Source organism: Miniopterus schreibersii (assembly GCF_964146895.1).
Source record: "Miniopterus schreibersii genome assembly, chromosome: 15".
NCBI classification, from domain to species: Eukaryota; Metazoa; Chordata; class Mammalia; order Chiroptera; family Miniopteridae; genus Miniopterus; species Miniopterus schreibersii.
This window is the reverse complement of record NC_138115.1, coordinates 26,955,208-26,980,399: the sequence shown is the minus strand read 5'-3', so window position 1 is coordinate 26,980,399 and position 25,192 is coordinate 26,955,208. Positions and strand designations below refer to the sequence as shown.

The 25,192-nt window shown below is 44.8% G+C and overlaps 2 pseudogenes across 2 annotated transcripts; both read right to left on the bottom strand.

The window, feature by feature from the left end:
* Positions 1-14,148: 14,148 nt before the first annotated feature.
* Positions 14,149-14,902, bottom strand: LOC308567737 (proline-rich protein 23A pseudogene; annotated as a pseudogene). Its single transcript has one exon. The product of its transcript is annotated as a proline-rich protein 23A pseudogene (transcript).
* Positions 14,903-20,347: 5,445 nt separating this feature from the next.
* On the bottom strand, positions 20,348-21,550 carry LOC308567499 (proline-rich protein 23C pseudogene; annotated as a pseudogene). The gene is made up of 2 exons: positions 21,467-21,550; positions 20,348-21,312 (listed from the first exon to the last, which is right to left on the bottom strand). The product of its transcript is annotated as a proline-rich protein 23C pseudogene (transcript).
* Between the last annotated feature and the right edge of the window lie 3,642 nt (positions 21,551-25,192).

Sequence of the window (25,192 nt, the reverse complement as noted above, 5' to 3'; positions counted from 1 at the left end):
TACCTGCACCACTTTCCACTTTGTGCACAAGAGTCAAAAGGAAGTAGGTACCAGCGAGGGCATCATTGCCACCCTTTTCCCAGAGTACGGTTGATCAGCTTGCACATACCCAGACCACAGAGCACTTGGGGCTGCGTGTTCACCCTCTTCTGCCAAATACAACATTGTCTGTGGGACATTTACACCATGGAATACTACGCAGCTGTAAAGAAGAAGAATCTCGTACCCTTTGGGACAGTATGGATGGACCTGGAGAATATTGTGCTAAGTGAAATAAGCCAGGCAGCGAAAGACAAACATCACATGATTTCGCTTATACGTGGAATCTAAAGAACTTAATAAACTGATGAACAGAATAGATTCAATGACATGGAAGCATAGATGAGATTGATGAGACTGATGAATGTCAGAGGAATGGAGGAGGGCGGGTGGGTGGAGGGGGAGAGAGTAACCAAAGAATTTATGTGCATATATACACAACCCAAGGACATGGACAATGGTGGGGAGAGGGACTAGGGAGGGGGAAGGAACAGGGTGGAACGGGTCATTGGGGAGAAAAAGGGACATCTGTAATATTTTAAACAATAATAAAACTTAAAAAAAACACAACACAACAAAAACCCCCCACAAATAGGACATTGTGTGAACAGCAGCTGTTCAGGGGTTCAGGTCACTCCCCACACGTGGGGAGCCTGGGAAAGAGGCTGGTTGTTGCTACTCCTTCCTGGGAGATAAACCCAGTGGGAGGAACAGGCTCCTCAATGTTTTTCTCTTTACAATGGGAGTTCTTGGCCAGGACCTGCTGTATGCCTAAGATACTGAAACCACATCTCACAGTTGATGCAGGTGGAGAGGCAGGAGTCAAAAAGATAGTACTCGATGGATTGGAAAAGCAAAATTTCATCTTGTAAATTGCTAGATTCACTTGCTAGTTCTAGTAAGTGATTTTTAGCATCCTTTCAGTTTTTCTGCATAAACAATCATATGTACAAATAGAATAGTTTTATTCTCAAAAAACCCCCCAAAGAAACCCCAAATTCCAATGCTGGGCCTGGAAGTTTCTTTAAAAGGTAATGGGACCTTTTTTCCTGTTGAACTTTCAAACCTTTCTGACCCTGCACTTTGTGCTCTGTAGTTTATCAGGGACACTGGGGGCCAGGAGTGTAGCATGACTAAAGTTACTAGGACAAAGCTGGAGGCAGGTCAGCCCTCCACAGGGGAGTCCCAAGGGCCTGCAGGCAGCCACCGCCACCAAGAACTTCTAAGGCCAAGAAAGGGAAGCCTCAAAACCAAACATCCCTGCACAGTCACAGGCAAATGTGTTCCTCATCAAGGCAGATGCAAACAAAGTTTATTAAAAAGCCTTCTAAAGGACATTCCAAATCACCAGCAGGCCTCTGCGAGGCCACCGTCCATCCTCCTGTGGACTCATTCCAGCCTCATTGGGGCTTTTCAAACACCGAGTCACCAATGTGTCCAGAAAGGAAAATAAACAGGGGGCTCCAGTGGGCGGCCCTGTGGCTCGGGGTGACTTGGCTCTCAGTGCAGGCTTGCACTTTCTGACACCACAGCCAGTGGGGTTGATAGGAATGACCCGGGAATGGAGTACAAACAGGGCAGTAAGGCCACTTGGACTGTGTGGCGGGTGGGCACCCTCCCCCCCACCAATCCCATGTCTTAATGGCAGCCCACCAGGCAGAGGAAGGGCCCCTGTGGTTGCAGACATGGTGGTTTGGTACAGTGGAGTGAGCTCTGACTAGGAAAGTCATGTGTCTTTTGCATTCAGGGAGGAAAGGAGACTTCTGCCTCCAAGTAACTGGAAGTTTCCTCATCTGTAAAATTGATGATTGCCCCAGTAGTGGATGAGAGTGCTGGACCACATGTTCCCCAAAACATGTCAGGGTACCTCATGGAACTCTAGGGTCCTATGGAGGGATTATAGTTTAATGTCCCCCTCCTGGCATTTAAACTAAGATTCTATGATTTTAAAATAATTTGAATATATGAGTGAACCAATAAGCAAATTGTGAGCCACAGTATATTGCAATACAAGGGACAGGGGAGAACTCTGTCTCTAGAGCCAGACAGGCCTGCCTTGTCACCACCTACTTGTGTCACTGTGGGCAACTTCATTGCTTAAACTCCCAGGACCTCATGAAGAGGGCATCACAGTAATTGCCTCATGATGTTGACTTGAGCATCTGTGCTAAAGTCTAAACCAGCGATTTTCAACCTTTTTCATCTCATGGCACACATAAGCTAATTACTAAAGTTCTGTGGCACACAAGAAAAATACATTTTTTGCCAATCTGCAAAGGGTATAATTTTGGTTCATGCACACTGGATGGCTATTATTGTGTTGGCTGTTGTCATTTTTTTTTTTAAATTTGACAATCTAAGGGAAAAGAGGCTAGTGTTCCTGACTAAATAGTCAGGTATTGCATGTTTAAAATATTCTTGTGGCACACCAGTGTGCCATGGCATACCTGTTGAAAATCACTGGTCTAAACCATCAGCACAGAGTCTGACACATAGTTGGTACTTAATAAGTGGTTGCTATTGTTATTTATTTCTTGGGCATGTCCTATGGCTCTAGTACTGTTTAACATTTTGGAGAGACAAGGGGATATCCAAGGAATAAAGGAGGGGAGAGAAAGAGAGAGAGCCCGAGGGAGGTAGGAGGAACTTTGCTGCTGAAGAAAATTATGCTTGTAATGATTTATTGAGAGCTTTCTATGAGTGGCTGCTATGTATGGAGATTATAGTAAGTCTTGTCTGTGACAATCCCACACTGCAGGTTACTATGTTCCTTTCCTAACAGGGGAGGAAATGGAAGCTCAGTGGTTGCCCAAATCCTAAGGCCTGTGCTGTAGATTGAATGTTTGTACCCCTCCCCCCAATTTATATGTTGAAAACTGAATGCCCAATGTGATGGTATTAGGAGGTGGGGTCTTTGGGAAGTATTAGGCCATGAGGGCAGAGCCTTTCTGAATGGAATTAATGCCCTTATAAAAGAAGACTGAGAAAGCTCCCTCGAACCCTCTACCACATGAGGACACAGTGAGGAGGTACGAGCTATGAAACAGGGAGTGGGTTCTCATCAGATACCAAATGAGTTGGTGCCTTGATTTTGGACTTTCCAGTTTCCAGAATTGTGAGAAATAAATGTTTGTTGTTGTTAAGCTTCCCAGTTTATGTTATTTTGTTATAGCAGCCTGAATGGACTGAGCCTGTAAGTGAAGGAGCTGGGACTCAGGCTGTCTGATACCAAAGTCTGGGCTCTTGGCCCCGAGGGTCAAGATCCTCATTTCTGAGGTGAGGAGAGCCCTCCTCCTAAGTCAAAGATGGTCATGGCCTTGAAACACAGGAGCCAAATCAAAGAGCTGCCTATTGTGATGCTTGGGAAACCCTTTCTGTCATGGTGTTGTGTATAAGGCCAGGAAGTGATTTCACCAGTTTTGACAATCCCAGCTTCTCTTGGTTCTGAATTAGTGATTCTCAACCCTGGTTGCACATGAACATCACCAGGAGAGCTTTGAAAAATTCACAGCACGCAGGTCACCCAGACCAATTACAGTGTCTCTGGGTGGGGCTGGGCATCAGTGTCCTGTGAACCCCTCTGCAGGGAAACTGGTGGTTTGCAGCTCTCATTTCCTTCCACTGAGGGGCCAGGGGCAAGGGCTGGGACTGGGGGAGGTTCTGAGGCAGAAATGGGGCATGGGTAGGGAGGCATTAAAAGGGGAGGCATTAAAAGGCTGAGAAAGAATGTGTGGGGTGTGGGCCCTAGCAGGTTTTGCTCAATGGTTAGAGCATCAGCCCACAGACTGAAGGGTCCCAGGTTTGATTCCAGCCAAGGGCACATACCTTGGTTGCAGGCTTGATCCCCAGCCCTAGTCAGGGTGTGTGCAACCAATTGATGTGTCTCTCTCATCAATGTTTCTCTCTCTCTTTCTCTCTCTCCCTCTCTCTCTCTCACTCTCTCTCTCCCCCTTCCACTCTTTCTTAAAAAGCAATGGAAAAAATATCCTCTGCTGAGGATAAAAAAGAGTGTGTGGGGTGTAGACACTGAAGCTCAGACAGGTTAAGTAAGTGGATTCAGGGTACACACAAGGTAAGTAGCAGAGCTGGAAATCACACCACTGAAGTGGTGGCAAAATGACTGGAATCTCTTATTACTGGGGAGACCCCAAGGGTAGTCCAGTGGTAGAGGTACCCAAGACCTAGTTTAGTATCCCGTTCTCTTCTCAATCCAGCCTTTCTACCCAAGCAGCCTCTTCCACGCCCAGGGTTTCCATTTTCACCTGACTCCCAAATTTCCATACTGCAAGGACTCACCTGACATTGCTCTTGGATGATTCCAGGGCACCTAGGGTTTTACATGCCCAAAACTAAACTCATAACCACTTCCATCCCCAGGCTGGTCCTTCTGCAGGGTCTCAAGCCCGGTGAATGGTACAGGAATCATGCTCAACTCCTCCCTTGCTCACTGCCCATGTGTATCACCAGCGCTCTCAGTCTAACTTTCTAGGCACCCATCCATCCTGTCCTGTCCTCTCCCCTCCATCTCCATTACTGCTCCTTTCGCCAAGTCACCATCATCTTTGGTAATTTATTTAAAAGTTTTAAATTTTTGGTGATTTATTCTTGCTTACATGATCATTTGATTTATGTCTGTCGCCCCACTAGCTTATACACCGAGTAGCTTTTTTGATGACTGTTGTATCCTCAGCACCTAATACCTTACCTGTGACTTAATAAACATTTGCTGATTCCTAAGTGAGTGAATGACTTCATTTAAAAATTTTAATTCCTTCAGTGGGTTATCCATATAATGGCTGCTCCATTAACACTTGCTGCTTTTCAGACTGAAATCAGGGACAATGTGCTTGGATGACTCTGCATTTCATGAAGTCTAGGGGCAAAGAGGGCTTGTCTATGGAGGCTGAAGAGAGGGTCTGAGGGGACCACATGCTTCTGAGATGAGATGCAGCCACACAGTGGGAGAGGTGAACACACACACACACACACACACACACACACACACACACACACACTTGTATCCATCCTTAGACAGCTCTTGCCTGTTTACCCCACAGACATTATCTTTATTTGGAGAATTGATTATGAAATCAATCCCTCACTATTTCTCCAATAACATAGCTAATAAAAAGGAAAGCTATTTTGATGGTGTCTGGTTTTCAGCTAAAAGGAGGGTCAAAACAGCAATTTTATCAGCTGCCCTTTGAAAGTGCTTCTCTTAGTCACAGCATTTCACAGGGGGAAATATGATGATTCCAACCCCATTCTTGATATTGGCTCCTGCCTGAGGTGACAGATTGTGTTACCTCTGGACCAGGACATCGGTGGGAAAACAGCAAGATCAAGTCAAGGTCACACCATGCTTGCTCTGTCATTAGAACATGGCCCAGCACCCTCTCCCACCATACACACCTACACACTGTCTGTTCCAGTGAGATACAGTCAGAATGGAGGGGCTCTGGGATTCTGGCAGAGGTGGGCCATAGGAAGAAGCCCCGGTCTCCTGGTGCAAGCTCCTCTTTCAGAACCTCTCCTAAGATTCTTCTCCAAGAAAATGATCCCAGACTCACCATGACAACTCTAACTGTTGTTTCTGCCCCAAATAGATGGAAAGTCCCCTGAGGGCAAAGACCCTGGTCTTTCCACTCCCCACCCTCACTGTTTGGGCCTTAATGGGTGCTTGGGAGTTCCTTGAGCGGCAGGACAGGTATGACCATGAAGTTGTTAGAGATTAAGTGCTGGAGTCAGAGAAACTAAGTCTGTCTCCTGGACCTACCACTCCTGGATGAGAACTTGGGGCAAGTTACTTAATGTCACTAAACCTCAGTTTTCTCATTTATAAGATGGGAACCATAATAGTATCTCTGTTACTTGCATAATGTTTTATGAGGAGGGTTCAATCAGATAATGCATATGAAATGTAATAAATGCCAGTTTGTGGAATGAATGACAGTGGGGGTGCCTCTCCTTTTTGTGTCGGGGTCAAAGGAGATGTCGGTACACATTACAACCCACTGGAGGTGGGGTCTTAGGCCTTTTAAGGTCACCACTCCTTTGGATTTGGTTTCCAAAAATAGAAAATATCACCCTAGCCAGTTTGGCGCAATGGTTGGAGCATCGGCCCATGGACTGAAGGGTCCTGGGTTCGATTCTGGCCAAGGGCACGTACCTCGGTTGCAGGATCAGTTGTGGGCTCGATCCCCGGCCCCGGTCGGGGTACATGCGGGGGACAAACAATCAATGTGTCTCACTCACATCGATGTTTCTCCCTCTCCCTTCCACTCTCTCTGAAAAGCTAAGGAAAAATATCCTTGGGTGAGGATTTAAAAAAAAGAAAAGAAAAAGAAAATATCGACTATTGCCTTTTACTGCCAAGGCCCAGATTTAGAACCATATATTTTGCAGGTTAAATGTCACCAGGAGACATCAAACAGATTGCAGCGTCCCTAGCCAGCAGCTTCCTATTTGCATGTATCATATATACAAGTAGTTAATTTTATTTTTCCTTTTACTAACCCTTTTAATTTTAGTATATTCTTAATCCATCAAAGACACATTTAAAAGAAACTCATCAATTGTTCTTGGGCACCAAAGAGTAAATAAGAGCACAATGCCTCACTGTCTTAGGTTAAAAACCCTAACCACTCAGCTTTGATGTGCTCACAATCCCTAAGGAGGACAGGAAAGCAGTGACTAGCTCAGCACGTGCTCTAAAGAGGTTTTTGTGCACAGCCAGGCCCTCCTGTCGCCGGTGTGAACACAGCTAGGGGAGACCCCATCTGACGGAGAAGCCCAGGGTGGCCTGGCTTGAAGAGCTGTGCCCATTCATGGCTACTTCTTAGGCTGCCACCTTGTGGCAGCTGCTCTGAGGTGAGTCTGCGTGTGGGTAATGGGCTTCCTAACTTTTCCAAGGATGCCCTCTCCCTCGTGATTTATACAGCACTTGCGTACATTTGCTTATGGGCTCTAACTCCAGCTGTAGGAAAAGTGAAATGAACAAAATGATCTCAGAATGGGACCTTCTCCAAGTGGGACATCCAGGCCAGCGCTGGGTGGCAGGTGTCCAGGTGATGTATATGTCCAAGGTGGTGTGGAGTCAGGGCAATTACGAGCTACTATTTGTGGAACATTTACTACATGCCAGATATAGCTTAGCACTTTCCATATATTATTTCATTTAATACTAACAATAACCCTCTGAGCTAAGCCCTGCTAGCTCTCCATTTTACAGATGAAAAAACTAAAGTACTGAGAGGTTAAGGCATTTACCAAAAGTTACGGAGCTAGTGTGGTAGAGTTGGGACTCAAGGCTTTTCTGACCCCAAAACTTGTGCTCTAACCCTCCCACTCTGTGCAGTCATCTGTGGGCTATAGAGTCACAAAGACCTGAGATTCTGTCCTGGCCTAGCCACTTGGGTTATGTGAGGTGGGCTCAGTCACTTAACCTCTCCCACCACTGTCTCCCCTCTGAAAAATGAAGCTTCCTCACAAGGTAATTGCAAGGATTAAATGGGATAATTGATGTAGTTAGCACAGTGCCTGGCACAGGTGAAGGCTCAGTAATATGGGCTGCTTGTTTCCCTCTTCAGGAGGGGAGAAAACCAAGGGGCCATTTCCCTAGTTGGTCCCTCTACTGTTTCAGCCTCCTTTCCTCCCCTGGACTTCATGGGACCCTTTGCGCCAACACCAGAAAGCCTTTGATTCCTGACAGTTTGATTAATTTGTCAGTTTAACCATGGGAAAGGCAGCACTGGATAGTGTAAATAGCCCTTGACTAGAGTTTTGGAGACTTTGGTTCTAGTCCCATCCTGGGGTTTAGATTTGGGCAACTTTTGTCTCTCTGGGCTTCAGTTTCCCCATCAATAAAAATGGAGGGCCAATGTGCATATGCAGTCCATGTGCAGCCACTGCCTGGTTCTGCGCTCATGGTAACATCTCTATCAGCCATCCTGGATGTGGCTGCAGAGCCATCCCCACACATGCTGGGAATCACTGTTAACTGATGAGTTGAAATGACAATCAAAACCTCTTGCATATTCATGAAACAGTTAGTTGTCTGCTAAGGATCCTTCCAGCTCTGACTTTCCTACTGGAGTCTTTAATGCTCTGAGGGGTAGTGCAAAACGCACGGGTCTGAAATGAGAGGAGTGGATTCTAACTCTAGCCACATCACCTAGCAGCTGTGCAACCTTGGGGAAGTTGCTGACACCCTCTGAGCCCTGTTCTAATTTGTAAAAATGGAGTCCTAACATATGCTCTGGCTGTTGTCCTTGTTCTGACACCAAAATCACTGTAGCCTCCCTGATATCAGGGCAGTGCTGCACCCCCAGTGCCTAGAACAGGGTGTGGTTTGGAGCAGGCTGTCCATAAATTCTGTTCAATGGAAGCATAGTCAAATATGAAACTTGAAGAAATGGAAGAAGCTGCAACCCAGTGAAATACATCTCTAGAGAAGTAGTTCTCAGTCTTTATGGAGCGTAAGACTAACCAGGGAGCTCTTTCAACATGCAGACTCCTGTGCCGGACCACAGGGAGCTGATCCAGGATGCCTGGGGTGGGACCCAGGAACCTACAGGTTCAACAAGCTTTCCTGGGAATTCTGCTGCAGGTGGATTGGCACCCAGTCCAGAGCTGGGAGTCTCAGAGCAGAAGTTAAAATAAACAGAGAGGACTTTGTTTACTGCCAGTGGTTCTCGAGGGGTTGAGTTTCCACTTTGGAGTCCCTGGAGCCTCCGCATCTGTGAAGGAGTCACCCAGAAGAATGACTCCTTCCACCCCTCATTGGCTGCCTCCAGGACAGGCTTGATCCTCAGCTGACTGATGCTTTTAGGTTTCTGTTCTCTGACCTGCGAGGCTCACATGGAAAGCAGCCAGGTCAGGGGCATTTCCCCTTTTATCTCGAGTAAAATGGGAGTATTGGGGGTCTAGGTTGCCAGGGCTGCTCATCAGCAATTAACCTGTGTGGAACATGAGTCACTCTCCCCAACGCCTCCTACAGTCTTAGACCGGGGTCCTCAAGGAAGGGCAACCAGGAGGCAGGGTGGCTGAGGCTTAGCTAGGGTACTCTGGTGGTGGTGGTGGTGGTGGTGTGTGTGTGTGTGTGTGTGTGTGTGTGTGTGTGTGAGAGAGAGAGAGAGAGAGAGAGAGAGAGAGAGAGAGAGAGAGAGAGGGAGAGAGAGAGAGAGATTTCTGATGTTGGCTGTCTACAGGGTTTCCAAAACAACTGAATGGCAAGTGAAAAATGGTCAAATATTTGGCATTTCCCCCCCACATGTTGCTAAACATCAGGATCTTCTCAAACACCCATGTATTAGGTGGAAATTGAAATTTTCACCCTTATGTTTCAGGGTGTGATAATGCAGCCTGCAAGAAGATGACTGATTAAAATGTAGCTTTGGATATTTTACTTCAAAGTCATATTCATCATCATCATCACTTAGGATGAATTCATAAATTATTAAGAGATAGTTGGATTGTTAAGCTCTTACTAAAAATTCAAAATAAATCCAATTTAAAAAATTATAATTCTTTCTTTTTCTTTCCAGGGCCTTTTCCCACAGCTAGCAAGTTCTGTTAACTTCATGGACTTCTTATAAGGGTTAAACAAGTTAACATGTGAAATATGCTTATAACAGTACCTGGTAAATTCTCATAAAATGATGCCCACTTTTCTTTATTACTACTGCTACACAATCCTGTTAACATTAAAACCAGAGCAACCCTCAATTTTCCCAAACCGATAAGGAATGATCCATCCTATACACATTACATTCTCAGCCAGCCGAACTCTTATATTTAAGAGAGGAGATCTTTGTACCTTTTGCCACCTGGGACATGGAGGCCACACTGAACTCACTTGTTTTAATAAATAAAGCTCCATGGGTGCAGCCTAATTTTTCTCTGGGTTCCTGGGTTCAGAATTCAGAACACCAGCTAGTAATTGTCAGGCCACTACATGGCCCACAACAAGTGCTTCTGAGGTCTTTTTCTCCTTGTTTCTTTTATGGTGCCCCCTTCCCACTCAGATATTCAACTGTCTTTGCTTCAGGAAATCTTCTCTAGTCTCCCTTCTAACTTACTGTACCAAACTGTCAGGCCCTAGATAAATAATGCTGTTAAACTTGGTGAAAAATAAGAGTAAGTGTATCCAGTACCAGAAGCCTGCTTTTGCTTAATCCTAGGTCGTTAGTGATGTTCTGCAGAGTTATGCCTGTCATGCAAATATCTTCCAGAGAAAGGAAGTGTCTCCTGGACATTACACTCCAGTGGGACACAGAAGACCCTCTGAATCCAGACCCTCTGAAGACCCTCTGAACATAAGGGCCAGTTATGTTCAGCCATCCCTGATTCAACAGCCAGCCCGGTCAGAGACTCTAACCAGCCTCCTGGTTTGGGCTCCCTGCTGCCCTAGCTTGCTCAGCTGTCTCAGAAGTGAAACCAGATGGCCAGGGTGGGTAGTGAGGGAGACCCACAAGAAGACCCCAGGGAAAACTGAGCTCTTGGTTCCACCCACTGCCCCAAACTGCTTCTGAATTGGTTCATCCATGAACAGCCCCCAAATTCCTTTTATCTCCCAATCACCAAGAATCTGATCCTTTATTTAGTCCCAAAACTTGGAAACTAATCTTTTATTTATCTCTACTGTAATCCCACTTCAGGCTGTGTATGGAATACACCGCTTGGGAACAAACCTCTAGGATTTCAGAAGGACCCTCAGTCAGGGAAGCACAAGGGCTTAGGAGGGAAAGTAAAACCAGGGCCAGGATGTTTTGGTTCCATGTGCGAATTGGAGGAAGAATGTGGCTCATTGGGGCTTGTGTGACGGAGAATAAGCCACAGGCAAGCTCCCTAATCACCAAACCACAGCAGAGGGCGGGAAAGCAGGCCGGCATGATGTCAGGCCCTAGAAGGGCAAACTGGTTGAAACAATTTCCCAAGCTTCCTTCACGGCTGCCACCTCAGGCCTCAAGCTGGGGCAAAGAATCACTGACAGGCTGCTTGGACTGTGCTGAGTTGTCCCAGACAGCTGTCTGTCAGTCTGGTTTTGCCCTCTCTCAGTGGATCTGGGGCAAAACTGCACTGCCAATGTGGCAGGGGACGCCAGTTTATGTGCCAGTCACCATCCATTCATCCTTAGCAGCCAACTTCCACCGGGGCCCTGAGAGAACTGCCTTGCCAGACCACCGCTCTCTTCCATTCATTCCTGAATTCAACAAATATTTCCTGAGTACCTACCATGTGCCGGGCCCAGGGCTGGGGTTGGGGCTGGCCATTCACTGGTGAATGGGGCACTGTCCCTGCCCTCACAAAGCTAACAGACCCTGTGGGGAAAAGCAATCAGATACTGAATAGTCATTTAACTAAAATTATGATGGCAGGACGGGGAGGAGCCACACTGGGGGTTTAGCGGGCAGAAGCTAGTAAGCTGAGCAGGAGTTAGTAAGGTGCAGAGTTGGGGTGGGGGTCAAGAAGTGTCTTCACAAACTCCTCCACTCTCTTTGGCTTTTCGGCTTCTTCATGCCTCTTTCCAAACATTAGCTCCTGACTCGGTGCACTTAGCATGCATTCAAAACTCCATTTCTAGAAACTGCCTCTGGGCCCCAGCCCTGGCATCACCCCCAGTACCAGCCAGCTAGTCTGTCCCTTCCCAAGCCCCGTTCTGTAGAGGCAGCTGACCAGACTTTCTCCAACCCCCTCTCATGTACCGTGGTCCCTCGGTTTTCTAATGTGATCCGTTCCAGAAGACTGTTCAAGTTCTGAAATGTTGGAAAACCGAGGGATCCACAGCCGACACCTAGGCCTCAGGATCTTGCCCTCAGTGGAAGCTGTGCGGCATGTTTGACTTCTGAGGAATGTTCGAAAACCGAAGCATTTGCTTTGGGGTTTATTGCGGTTGTAAACCGAAATGTTCACCAAAGGAGACTTTGGAAAACCGAGGCACCACTGTACTTACACATCGATTTACATGCTGTGTCAGCTCAATTCTAGGGGCCTTTCCCAGCACCTGCTGCCCCCACAGGGGAGGCAGCACACTTTGTTCACATATTCTCTCCCTCAAAAGTTTGTTTCTTCACTTTAGCGATGTTCACCTGGCCTTGGTTGAGTGCAAAAGGGGAGCCTGGAAGATGGCCAGGGGGGTGAGTTTCAGGGAAAGCTTCCTAGGAGAGGTGACACCTGGGAGAGTCGGGCTGAGGAGGAGTTTGTCAGGTTACATTGCCTCTCTTTCCTCTTCTTCTACCTTTATTGCTCTTTTCCATGCATTTTTCATGCTCTACTCTTACCTGTCATGGGTGTTTCCAGGCTTCAGCCTCAAGAGAAAGAGCTGGGAGGGTCCTTGGAGATCTAGTCTGACACCTGCCCATCTAATAGATGGGGACAATGAGGTCCTAAGAGGGATTGATTGATTTGTGGATGTTAAATCATCCTGTATCCCTGAAATAAATCCCACTCGATCCTTTTATTGTATTGTTAAATTTGGTTTGATAATATTTTGTTGAAGATTTTTGCATCTATTTTCATCAAGGATATAGGTCTCTAATATTCTTTTCTTGTGGCATCCTTGTCTGGTTTTGGTATCAGGGTAATGCTGGCCTCATAAAATGAATTTGGAAGTATTCTCTACTCTTCTGTTCTTTTATTATTATATCTTTATTGATTTCAGAAAGAGGAATGGAAAGAGAGAGATAGAAATATCAATGATGAGAGAGTCGTCATTGATCGGCTGCCTCCCGCACGCCCCCACTGGGGATCCAGCCCACAACCAGGGCATGTGCCCTGACCAGGAATTGAACCCCAATCTCCTGGATCCTAGGTTGATGCTCAACTGCTGAGCCAGGCCCGACCAGGCTCCTCTTCTATTTTTTGGAAGAGTTTGAGAAAGATTTGCATTAATTCTTCTTTAAATGTTTGGTAGAATTCACCAGTGAAGCCATCTGGTTCTGGACTTTCGTTTGTTGGGAGACTTTTTTTTTCCTTTTTATTACTAATCCAATCTCCTTACTAGTAACTGATCTGAAGAAAGCTGCTTTGGCAAGAACCATGGCCCCTCCCTGGTCTCGCATCCAAGGACTGATGAATGAGGAAACAGGGCTGTTTCAGCCTAACGTGGGACAACTGCGACCAGCCATTCCAACACCAGAGCTCCCAGTGAGGTTGGCTGAAGCTGTCACTGGACCTTAGCACCTCAGCTTCTCCCCCTGACCACTGCTGTTTACTTTGCTTCTTTTTCACAAAGCTCTTTTTTTTTCTTTTTTTTTTTTTTAAAAAAAGGTTTAATCTTTATTGTTGAAAGTATTACATTTCCCCCCACCCTCATTTCCCCCCACCCTTGGCCTCCTCCCTCCCCCCTCAGGCCTCCCCACACTATCACTCATCCACGGGCTGTGCATATAGGCATATAAGTTCCTCCCCTCCCCCTTCCCTCTGAGATATGTTGGTCTGTTGCATGTTTCAATATCTCTGGACCTGTTTTATTCATCAGTTTATTTTGTTCATTAGATTCCACATATATGTGAGATCATGTGATACTTGTCTTTCTCTTCAGAAGGCTCTCTTCTTAATAAATATTGTGTATGCTTAAAAAAAAAATTCTGATCGGAAGCTCCTCAGAGAACGTTAGGGAAATGTACAGGTATATTCATAACTACAAAAAGAAGAAAAGACAACCTGAAATGGAGAGAAAGAGATGCGTGGGGGAGGTGATAGGAAAAAAGACAAATTTGGAAAAAATTAAGATGAGTTTGAGGCAACAGTAGGGGTGAAACAAGAATGAAGTTGGCTGAAGGTGACAGAGGCAGAAAAATAGCTCATGCAGCGGAGGCAAGGGATCTAAAAATCTATGGTTGGCTATATGTGGTCCATGCTCTTTGCTAAAGCTCCTTACAAGAATCTGTTTGTTTTTTTTTTTTTAAAAAAATATCCTTGCCTGCTACGGATCAAGGCATTTTACTAAAAAACAAAACCAAAAACTAACAGAACCATCAAAACCCGCAGCTGCCCGCTGTCGGTGAATGAAGATGCTCCATCCCTGAGTGGTGTGCGTGCTTACAGCGAGCCTCGGTACATCACCAGCGCCCGAGCCGCGTGGCAGGGGACTGACTGCGGAGCAGCTCACTCCTGGAACCCGCGTCTCCGGGCCTCGCGCGGGACCCCGAGGGCGCTGGGGGCGCTGGACTGGGAGGGGGGGTAGGGGCTGGAGTGGCGGGCTGGGAAGGGCTCCAGGAGGAAGTCAGGTTGAAGTAGGGACCTGGGGAGCGTCTCTCTGGACTAGGGGTGGGGGCCCGAGGCAAGGGCTCCGCGATGGGGCTGTGGGGGTACCAGCCGAAGCCCCTTCCAGGGACCGAGCGGGCTGCAGCGCCCATCCACGGGGTCAGGAGCTCGGGGTCCGCTTCCTCGCCGCGGGCCTCTTCTTGGGCGGCGACGCCTGCGGCACATGCGCAGAAGAACCCTGCTGGACGGCGAGGTCTTCCCCGGGAGCGCCCAGGAGAGCGCGGGGTTCCAGGCCCACAGGCCAGCGCGCCTGCCCTCCGCAGCGGTCGTCGCCGGAGCCCCAGAGGGCCTGGGGGACCAGCGTGAGGGTGTGCGCTCCGAGAGACACTTGCGGGACCGACGTCGGCTCGGGCTGCAGCACCAGGTCGACGCCGTCCCGGGGCAGCTGCAGGGCACAGCCCGGGGCCAGAACCACCACGGAGGTGAGCGCGGCCGCCGCCCGGGGCCCCGCTGGGTCTTGCAGGCTGGGCGCCGTCCCGGACTCGGGGCCCGCGGGCTCCTCAGCTCGGCGGCGCTTGGCGGGGCCGGGTCCTCCGGGCTGTGGTCTCCACCAGGGCGCTGGGTGGGCGCTGGGGCTGAGGAGTCGGCTGCCCATCACCTCAGTGGCTCTGCGGGCGGCGCTCCGGGGGCCTGGTGAGGGCGAGCGTCACTCGGTGGCAGGTCTCGAGGACCCGCGAGGCGGGCAGGGGACGTGTGGGGGCACAGGCCGCGCATCGCAGGGCGAGTCCTGGAAACTCGGGTGGTGCCTCCGGGAGGCCCGCAGTCCCAGATTCTAGGAGAGTCTTGCGGGGCTCCGGGCTTGGCCTCGAGCGTTCAAATCTCCTCAGGCGGATCGGTCGGCGCAGCGGGTGATTGACAGCTGGGATGTCAGGTGACCGTGACCCGCGTCTCACTACAGGCTCCGCCTCCCGCCGACGAGAGCGTGTTTGTCTAGTGCGACCGCCGGTGGGTTTTCCAGAAAGTGGAGGGGAATGCTCCTTGGGTGCTCCTGGGGGGCCCCGGGGCCTTATTCGCGAGGGGAAGTAGTAGCTAAAACAATCTCATAAACTGCGTGTTTACCTATAGTAGTGCCTGCGCCTAAAGTCTCTAGATTTTCCCGGAGGCTATGAAAAGCCTTTACCCCATCTCTCACCACTGCTTCTGCAAATGGTTCTTGAAATTCTTTTCATTCAGGAGAGATATTAGTAATGCATTTTAAAAAAAATAAAAAAGCTTTTAAAATATTCAAGTGAAACAGCAGTTTTGTGGGTTTTTTTTTTTGGTTAGAGGTCAGGCTGTGGTAATTAATAACAATAGGAAAAATTTATCATAAGGTTAACGTTTTGTATTCAAACTTTGTCTGACTTGCACTACACCGAGTGCTTGAAGAATTATTCAGTCCTCATTAGTGAAGCTCAGAGGAGAGAAGGACATTTTACAAAATGAAACACTTAGAATGTGTGGGATTTGGGAATTCAATACTACTGACATATTTAACTTTAAAACAGAGATCTTTGACTTCTACCTATATACTTAGGGCAAAACATTCAGATGTGGACTTGCTCGGTAGTAGTGTGTGGCACCCTAACAATAATAGATAAGTCCAAGTTGCTTTCTTAAGTATTTATCCTAATTTATATTTCTGTATCTCTTGGCACCACATCCTTGACAACACTTAGTATGGTTAGATTTCTAAGCATTTTTTAATCAGTTGGTGTAAAATGGTATCTCATCATGTATTTATGTTGTATTTCTCCGATTACTCGTGACGTTTTCATATATGTATTGGCCATTCATATAACATCGGTGTAATATGCCTTTTCATTGTAGTTGTCTTTTCTTTCTGTATATAAAAATATTCTCTTTGAATTTGGTGTTTGGTGGGTTAACAATAATCTGTCTAAATGTGTTTTTTAAAATTTATCAGTCTTGAAACCTGTGCTTCCCAAATGAAGATGCTATAGTATGTTCCAGAACTATGTATGTTCTTGGAACGATGGTCCCTTTACGCTTCAGTGCTGAAAGTCTTGCCACCTCTGCCTGCCATAGGATCATGAAGACTAATCTCCTCATGTCTTTTATTCTTGTTCATGGTAGGAATCTGTTCATCCCTCGTATCTCAGATTTAAACCTTCAGATACGCAGTCCAGGGTGTTCTCTCGCTACCTCCTATCTTTCTCCATCTCCTGCACCTTTTCATTCTGCCCTTGAGGCTCATAGTCAATCACAAAACTCAAAAATCTTCAACTCTCCTTTAACTTCATACTAAAATTGAAACCTGCTTTTTCTGAGTACACTGTTTTCTCTGGAGGCTTCTCAAGTGGAGGCTGTTTTCTCTCCCACAGCCCTAGTACTAATGGCTGGAGATGCGATACATATTTCTCTTGCACCTCATTGATATTCCCAAGCATTTCTCCATCCTTCCTGAATTTCATGTCATCAGAAATTCTGTCTCGTTGCAGTTCTCTACCCTCTTTCCAATTCCAGGGCTCCTCTTCCTCACTCCTTAGATGTGTTTTACTCTTGGATTGTGTTACTCTCCCCCAGAGTGATATCATCCTAATTCTTGATGATTTCAAAATACACTTTGGTATTTTGAACACTTAGGTGGTTCTTCCAAAACACTGGTGTATCTCCATCGTGTACCACTCCCATGCAATCTGGACTCACATACTTTACTTCCTAGCCAACAGTTACACTTGAATATGAAACAGGCACTTCAAACAACACGTGTCCAGAATTGAACATATCTTATATTTTTTCTACTATCTGCTCCTCTCCAGGTCCTTCCAATCTTAGGAAATAATATTTCCATCCTTTTTGTGCTTAGGCCCCAAACCCTTAACTTATCCTTTGAGTTACCCTAGGCTCTCTCACAACTTTCACAACAAGAAATCCTGTCTTCTCTAACTTTAAAATATATCCAACTACATGCACCTTCATATCACTCCTCTTACTACTATTTTAATGTAAGGCAGCATTATTTCTTGTGTGAATTATTGCACTCCACGAAGGCAGTGATTTTTAACTGTTTTGTTCTTGCCTATATTTCCAGAATTTGGAAAAGTGCCGGGTACATGGTAGGCACTTAATACATATTTGTTAAATGAATAAACAAATGATTTTTTTCTATCACCACATCTGGAGAATTCATTCATTATCTCTGTGAATAGCTACTTCCCTATTCTCCATGTTCCCCCTTTCCATCTTGGATAGTCATGGAGTAGAACTACTTTTTCTCTGATTATGTCTCTTAGTTTCCTTTTCTTATTTTATATGCTTTTACCCTTGTTTGCTTTATGCATGCTATCTCTAGTTCAGTATTTCCATTTTTAATTTTGTCTAAATGGTTGTTTAACCCATTCATTGCATTTCTTACTTCCATGTTTCCATATTCAATCCCTAGAAGTGTTTAGTTCCTTTAAAAAATAATTAAAAGAAAATTTCAATTACAGTTGACATACAATATTATATTAGTTCAGGTGCACAATAGAATGATTAGACATTTATATACCTTATGATCACCCTGATAAGCCTAGTACCCACCTGGCACTATACATAGTTATTATAATATTAGTGACTATATTCCCTATGCTGTTTATCATTAGTTCTCTTTTAAAGCTGCCATATCTTTTGATATTTTTTCTTTAGCTACATTTATGTTGCCCTCATTTATGTCCTCACATTAAATTTATTTTAAAAATATTTTGTATCTGATAATTCATCAATTTCTATCATTTGAGGGACTGATTCTCCTTTTTCTTGTTTTGGAGGTCTCTCATTTACTCTCACTTATTTTGGTTTGCTTCCTTATGTACTTTTTGATTTTGTATTATGAATTTATAATCACTGGAAGGCTATCACTGGGAAGATACTTAGCTTTGGGGAGAAGGTGTATTCTCCTTGGAGAAAATTTGTTTTACTTTTGTCAGGTTCACCATCAACCAGAGACTATCTTAAATTAAGCTTTCAGCACCACCACCCCCAACATTTTACCTGGAGCCAAAGCTGAGACAGATACATTTAAGTGCCATTTCCTTTTGTATTATGATTTTTCCTTTTGCTTGTTAGATTACCTATTGGAGACATCACGTTTTGGAAGCCTGGGATTTTTTTCAGGGCTATGTGACCACTACATTTTATTTTCTCTCTCTCATAAATGGAACATTAAAACCAAAGCTCTAGGCAACCACAGAATGTTAGGAACCTCTACATGTCTTCTTGTTGCAGCTCCCAATTTTCTCTCTGGATTTGTGACATGTCATCATTTTTGACATTGGAGGATTCCTCCTACAAGCTGAGATATGCCTTTTAAAATGTTAAAGTAATTTTTATCCATCAGTTTCAAGAGTGTTGTTCTCAAGGAATTTTTTGGACTATTTGGTTCACATATTGCTGAAAATGGATGTCCTCAGTTATTTTTAGTGTAGATCATGAGGCTTTTGCAGTAGAAGGCAGCTTTGCAAACAGGGCCATCTTCCCTCTTCACAATAATCAGATAATTTGGCTGGGACTTGGGACTGATTGATTAATGTGTTATGGGGAAGGAGGAGGGATGGTTAAGTTGCAGTGGGAATTGTGGATAAGATGGTAGTACAGGGGGATCCCTTCTAGTGGAAGCAGAGATAAAAAATATTAAATCATATTAAATATATACTACTTTTAAAAGAAAGACACAACTTGAGGGACCAGAAATAGAGTAGAAAATCCAGTCTCTGAATGGACAGCCGATAATATTTGTTAGTCATGGAGTAGAACTGCTTTCTCTCTGGCAGAACAATGTACTAACATCTTTAGTTAAACATCATGTTAGAATTAATGAATATGTAATAAACCATTTTCAGACATATAAGACTAAGAGAGTTTACCACACAAAAACATGTTCAGACTTATAAAACCAAGATAGTTTACCATACATAGAACATAGTGGAAAGAACTATTAAAGGATATTCTTCAGCAAGAAGAAAATTGTAGCTAGTCTTTAAGAGTGGAATGTAAGCCCGGCTGGCATGGCTCAGGGGTTCACTGTCACCCATGAATCAGGAGGTCAAGGTTGGATTCCAGGTCAGGACACATGTCCTGGTTTCCTGCTCTATCCTCAGCAGGGGGCGTACAGGAGGCAGTGGATCAATGACTCATTATTGATGTTCCTCTCTATCCCTCTCCTTTCCTCTTTCTGAAATCAATAATAATAATAATAATAATAATAATAATAATAATAATAATAATAATAAATAGAGTAGAATGTAAGAATAAAAAGAAAAAAGAGGTGGAAAAGAATTGTTAAAGCATGTTGGTAAATCTAAATAGTATTGATGTTTTTTAAAACTAAAATCATGTAGTTGACTTCAGCTTGACCAATAGTATTTTATTTCTTTTATAAAAACGTGAAGTAAATATGATAAATAAATTTTTTAAAGTTAGAAGTTTGATTTACATAGGAAAAAGGTCAGGGTAGAATTAAAAACGCACGTAATAATGTAGAATAGTAGAAATGCAAACATTTTTACATCAGTCTATAGGTCAAAATTACCAGATGAACAGATTTAAAAAGGAAATACAAATCCCAATGCATGCTAGAAACATCTGATAAAATTTTGCTGTTTTCCAAAAGAGCAGCTGGACACACCAAGAAAGAGAAAACGCATGGCTAAGAGTATAAATTCATGGAAAAACCTACAAAAAAAAAAAAATCAAAACATGAGAAATCCAGTGATTTCTCGGTTTGGGGAGAAAGAGGAGTAACGGTATGGGGCTGAAGTAGAGTTTGAGAGAAAATAACTGACACAAAACGAAGGGGAATGGAGGGGCCTGAGAATGATCTTGTGAAAAAGCCCAGACATCTGAAAATAGATTGTCTGGTACCCCTGGGCAGATTTTCTGTTTCAAAGATGAGGTCTAGAATCTGCTTTCTCTTGCTAACGTCTTCATCTGCTAACTATAGCCAGTCTACACGGGAGGAGTTGTTTGCATAAGAAGTGCTCAGTTCCCAGGTTGTAGGATATTTAGCATAAAGGACGCTGGGAATCCCATAGGGTCTCGAAGGGAGTAGCTAGAATTGCGCGCTTGTGGTGGGGTTGGGGGAGGGGCAGTTCATTCCTTGAACCGGAGTCTCCGGGCCTTGCGCGCTGGACACGGAGGGCCCTGGGGCGCGCGTGGGGACTTGGACTCGGAGACAGAGGTAGAGGTTGGCGTGGTGAGCTGGGAAGGGCTCCAGAAGGAAGTCCAGGTTGAAGTAGGGACCTGGTGAGCGTCTCTCTGGACTAGGGGTGGGAGTCCCGAGGCGAGGGTTCCGCGATGGGGCTGTGCCGGTGGGAGCCGAACCCCCTTCTAGCAGAGGGGCGGAACCCGGCGACTGAGCCGGCTGGAGGGTCCATCCAAGGGGTCAGGAACTCGGGGTCCGCTTCCTCGCCGCAGGCCTCTTCTTGAGCGGCGAAGTCTGCGACACATGCTTAGAAGAATCCCTGCTGGACGGCGAGGTCTTCCCCGGGAGCGTCCAGGAGCGGTGGTCGCCGGAGCCCCAGAGGGCCTGGGGGACCAGCGTGAGGGTGTGCGCTCCGAGGGACACTTGCGGGACCGACGTCGGCTTGGGCTCCAGCACCAGGTCGACGCCGTCCCGGGGCAGCTGCAGGGCACAGCCCGGAGCCAGGGCCGCCACGGAGGTGACCGCGGCCGCGGCCCGGGCCCCGCCGGGTCTTGCAGGCTGGGCGCCGTCCCGGACTCGGGGCCCGCGGGCTCCTCAGCTCGGCGGCGCGTGGCGGGGCCGGGTCCTCCGGGCTGTGGTCTCCACCAGGGCGCCGGGTGGGCGCTGGGGCTGAGGAGTCGGCTGCCCGTCACCTCAGCGGCTCCGCGGACGGCGCTCCCGGGGCCTGGCTGACTCAGTGACACGTCTCGAGGACAGGCGGGGCGGGGCGGGGCGGGGCGGGTGGCGAGTGCCGCGCACGGCGTCGCGTCGTGGGGCGAGTCCTCGGAGCTTCGGGGTCGCCTTCGGGGAGGCCCACAGTCCAGCTTGTAGGAAACCCACGCCTAGTATTCGAAAAGGCTCCTCAGGCCGACCTGTGCACGTACAGACGGCGGATGACGCTGCAATTGACACCCCCCGAACCAAGTCTCACAACTTCCCCCTAAGCTCCACCCCCTCCGAGGCCCCGCCTCCCGGAGATCACAGCGTCTGTGCGGCCCAGTGTCGGCGGCTGTGGTTGGTAGGTCGCTGCAAGGAAATACTTCCATAGGCCTCTAGGGGCAGAGCACTGGTGTAACGCATTCTTAGGCGAAAAAATGATATGCCAGTAATAGAGCTTTGCTTACTTTTAGGACTGATGTTTTTCTGTGATTTCAGGCATTCTAGAGAAAAGACCACTCAAATAGACCACTCACTTCTCAGCATAAAACGGACCCACCCAAATGCTCCATGAAATTTCTTTAATGCTTGTCTTTAAGTAGTAAATGGAAAAATACTGATTTCTCTTTAAGAGTTTTGTTTTAATACTAAAGTAAAATATTTGTGGCGGTTTCTTCCTGAAGGTTAAGGCTTTCATAAAAGTATTAATAATATCAATATAATTAAAACAACATTAATACAATTAAATAGTTTTATTGAGTACTTATTATGTATCCACCATTTTATTGAATGTTTTTAAAAAATGATCTTTTTCTTGCCCTGGCTGGTGTGGCTCAGTGGTTAAAGTGTCAGCCAGCATACCAAAGGGTCACAGGTTCGATTCCCAGTCAAGGGCATGCATGTATCTGGCTTGAAGTTTCAATCCCTGGCTCAGGTTGGGCTCATCCAGGATTGATGTGTCTTCTTTTGTCTCTCTTTATTTCCCTTCCTCCCTCCTTCCCTTCCACTCTCTCTAAAAAATCAATGGAAAAAAATCCTTGGATGACGATTAACAACAAAATAATAATAATGATTTTTCTTTAAAAAAGCAAACATGATTGACATAAAAATATACATATTTAATGTGTGCAACTTGAGTTTGGAAATAAGTATACATCCCTGAAATCATCACAGTTAATGCCATAATCATATCTATCACCTCCAAAGTTTCCTTATGCCCTCTCTGAAAAAAAATTGATCTTTTTCATTCTTCACAGCAGGTGAAACTCAGAGTGGTAAAGTAAGTTATTCAAAATTATATAACTAGTTTATGTTAGATATAGGAATCAAATGCAGACTTATCTGGTTTTATTTATTTTTTGTTTAAAATATTACAAATGTCCCTTTTCTCCCCATTGACCCATTCCACCCCATCCCACCCCCATTATCTGGTTTTAAATCATGGACTCTTTACTCATATTTATTGTGTATACCTAGGAGTACATCACTAATTGGTACTATGTATGCCTTTTCAAATTAACAGGTAATGTCCTCCCCTTTTTTTTACAAAATATTTTTCACAGTTTACATTCCTGTGAGCAGAGCACATTTCCATTTCACTACATTCTTGCAGACATTTCTTATTGCCAGACTCTTAAATCTTTTCCAAGCTGGTGTACTAAAATGCTATCTCACTGTGTTTTCATTTTGCATTTCTGATTGGCAAGCAAGGTGGATCATTTTTTTTGTATCTTTATTAGCCATTCTTATATCTTATTCTTTGAAGTGTTTCTATCTTTGGCCTGATTTTTTACTTTAAAAATTTGGGTTTTGACTCTTCCTCCAGTTTATGTCACACTGGTATGCTCTTCTTCAAAGACCAACTCAGCACCTTCTCAAAAAGGCCATTTCTGACAGTTTTATTTGATATGTCTTTCTCCACTTACTATCTCATCACTCTCTTTATGGCCTTCATAATATTACCACAAGTTGTAAAGAAACATAAAATATTGTTTAAAAAATTGGATTTCAGACATACTCTATACCAGTCATTTAGCCAATATATGTGTAGCAAATGTCGCCATCATTGTTTTTGAAGACTTTAGCACTCGGTTCACTAAAATTCTCACACATTTTACACCAGGCATAATTTGTGGTGATTTTAATTTCTCATGGATCCTCTCTGCCCCAAGTCTTGACTTCTTAGGTCTCTTTCCCTTCAACAATTTTGTCTTCCTTCCTTTCTCATTGACTCATAATCTTTCGACTTTGCCATTACTGTAAATTTTATCCTGTCCATAATCACAATTCCAAACATTTTATTCTCAGAGCACCTCCTAATTTTCTAGCTCAGTCTCCTAAATATTCAAACTCTATCAGACCTTTCATCCTTCTGGACAAGCCCATGGATCCTATCACCTTTTCACTGAAACTAACACTATCAGGTCCTCACTTCCCTCCTTCCCTGGAACTTAAATTCCATGGACAGTCATTATTATCATTGCCATGTTTATATCTTCAGCTCCCTTTCCTGTCTCCTACTTTGCTGGTTAATAATATATCTGCTACTTTGTGCTTGCACTTGTGCAGCTGAATGGGGCTGGAGAAAAAGTCAACTCCATTGACTGGTCTCACTTAACATTAATGATCATTAACCTCAAGTGGGCTCCAAATGCTGCCCAGTGATCTTACTATGATGCCTTATTCCATTCACTCTCTCATTGTTCTAGATGAGCCTTTGACCAATTAGCCTGCTATATTTGGTCAAACATTTAATTAACTCACCCCTGGAACAGTTTCTCTTTGGTGAGGTCTTGGCAGGGCCAGACCAAATGATTTCATGAGCTGTGTATGGCCTGGGGGCCTGACGTTTTCACCCCTGCAAGAATGTCATTAGTATTTTGATATGGATGGCATTGATCTGTAGCTCACTTAGGGTACTATGGACATTTTAACAATATTAACTTCCATAAACATAGAACATCTTTCCATTTATCTGTCTTCTTTAATTTCTTTCATCAATGTTTTATAACATTCAGTGTACAAATCTTTCACCTCTTTTGTTAAGTTTATTCCTAAGTATTTTTTCTTTTTGTTTCTATCATAAATTGTTTTCTTAACTTTTTCATGTAGTTTGTTTTTTTGCGTATAGAAATGACACTGATTTTTGTATTTTGATTTTGTATCCTGCAACTTTACTAAATTTGTTTATTAGTGCTAATAGTTTTTTGTTGTTGTGGAGTCTTTAGGCTTTTCTACACATATAATAGAATCTGCAGAGAGATAATTTTACTTTTTCCTTTCTGATTTTGAATGCCTTTTCTTTTTCAGTTTTAATTGCTCTGGCTAGGACTTCTAACCTATGTTGAATGGAAGTAGTAAGAGTGGGCATCCTTGTTTTGTACCAAATCTTAGGGAAAAGCTTTCAGTTTTCCCCTATTGGCAATTACATTGACTGTAGGGTTTTCGTGTGTGGTCTTTATTGTATTAAGGTGAGTTCCTTCTATAACTATTTTGTTAAGAGGTTGTTGTTGTTGTTGTTGTTGTGTGTGTGTGTGTTTACCATGAGTGGATATTGAATTTTTTTCAAATGCTTTTTATGTACCTATTGAGATGACCACATGGTTTTTATGTTTCATTCTGTTAATGTGGTGTATCACGTTGACTGATTTGGATATGTTGAACCATCTTTGCATCCTAGGGATAAATCTCACTTGGTTGTGGCATATAATGCTTTCAATGTGTGGTTAAATTTGGTTTGCTAGTATTTTATTGAGGATCTTTGCATCTAAGCTCATCAGGGATATTGGCCTGTAATTTTCTTTTCTTGTGGTGCCTTTGTCTGGCTTTGGTATCAGGGTGATGCCGATCTTGTAAAATGAGTTTGGAAGTGTTCCTTCCTCTTCTATTCTTTGGAAGAGTTTAAGAAGGGTTGGTGTTAATTTTTCTTTGAATGTTTGGTAGAATTCACCCATGAAACCATCTAGTTCTGGGTTTTTCTTTGTTAGGAGATTTTGATTACTGATTCAATTTCCTTATTTATTATTGGTCTGCCTGGCATTCTATTTCTTCTTGATTCAGTATTGT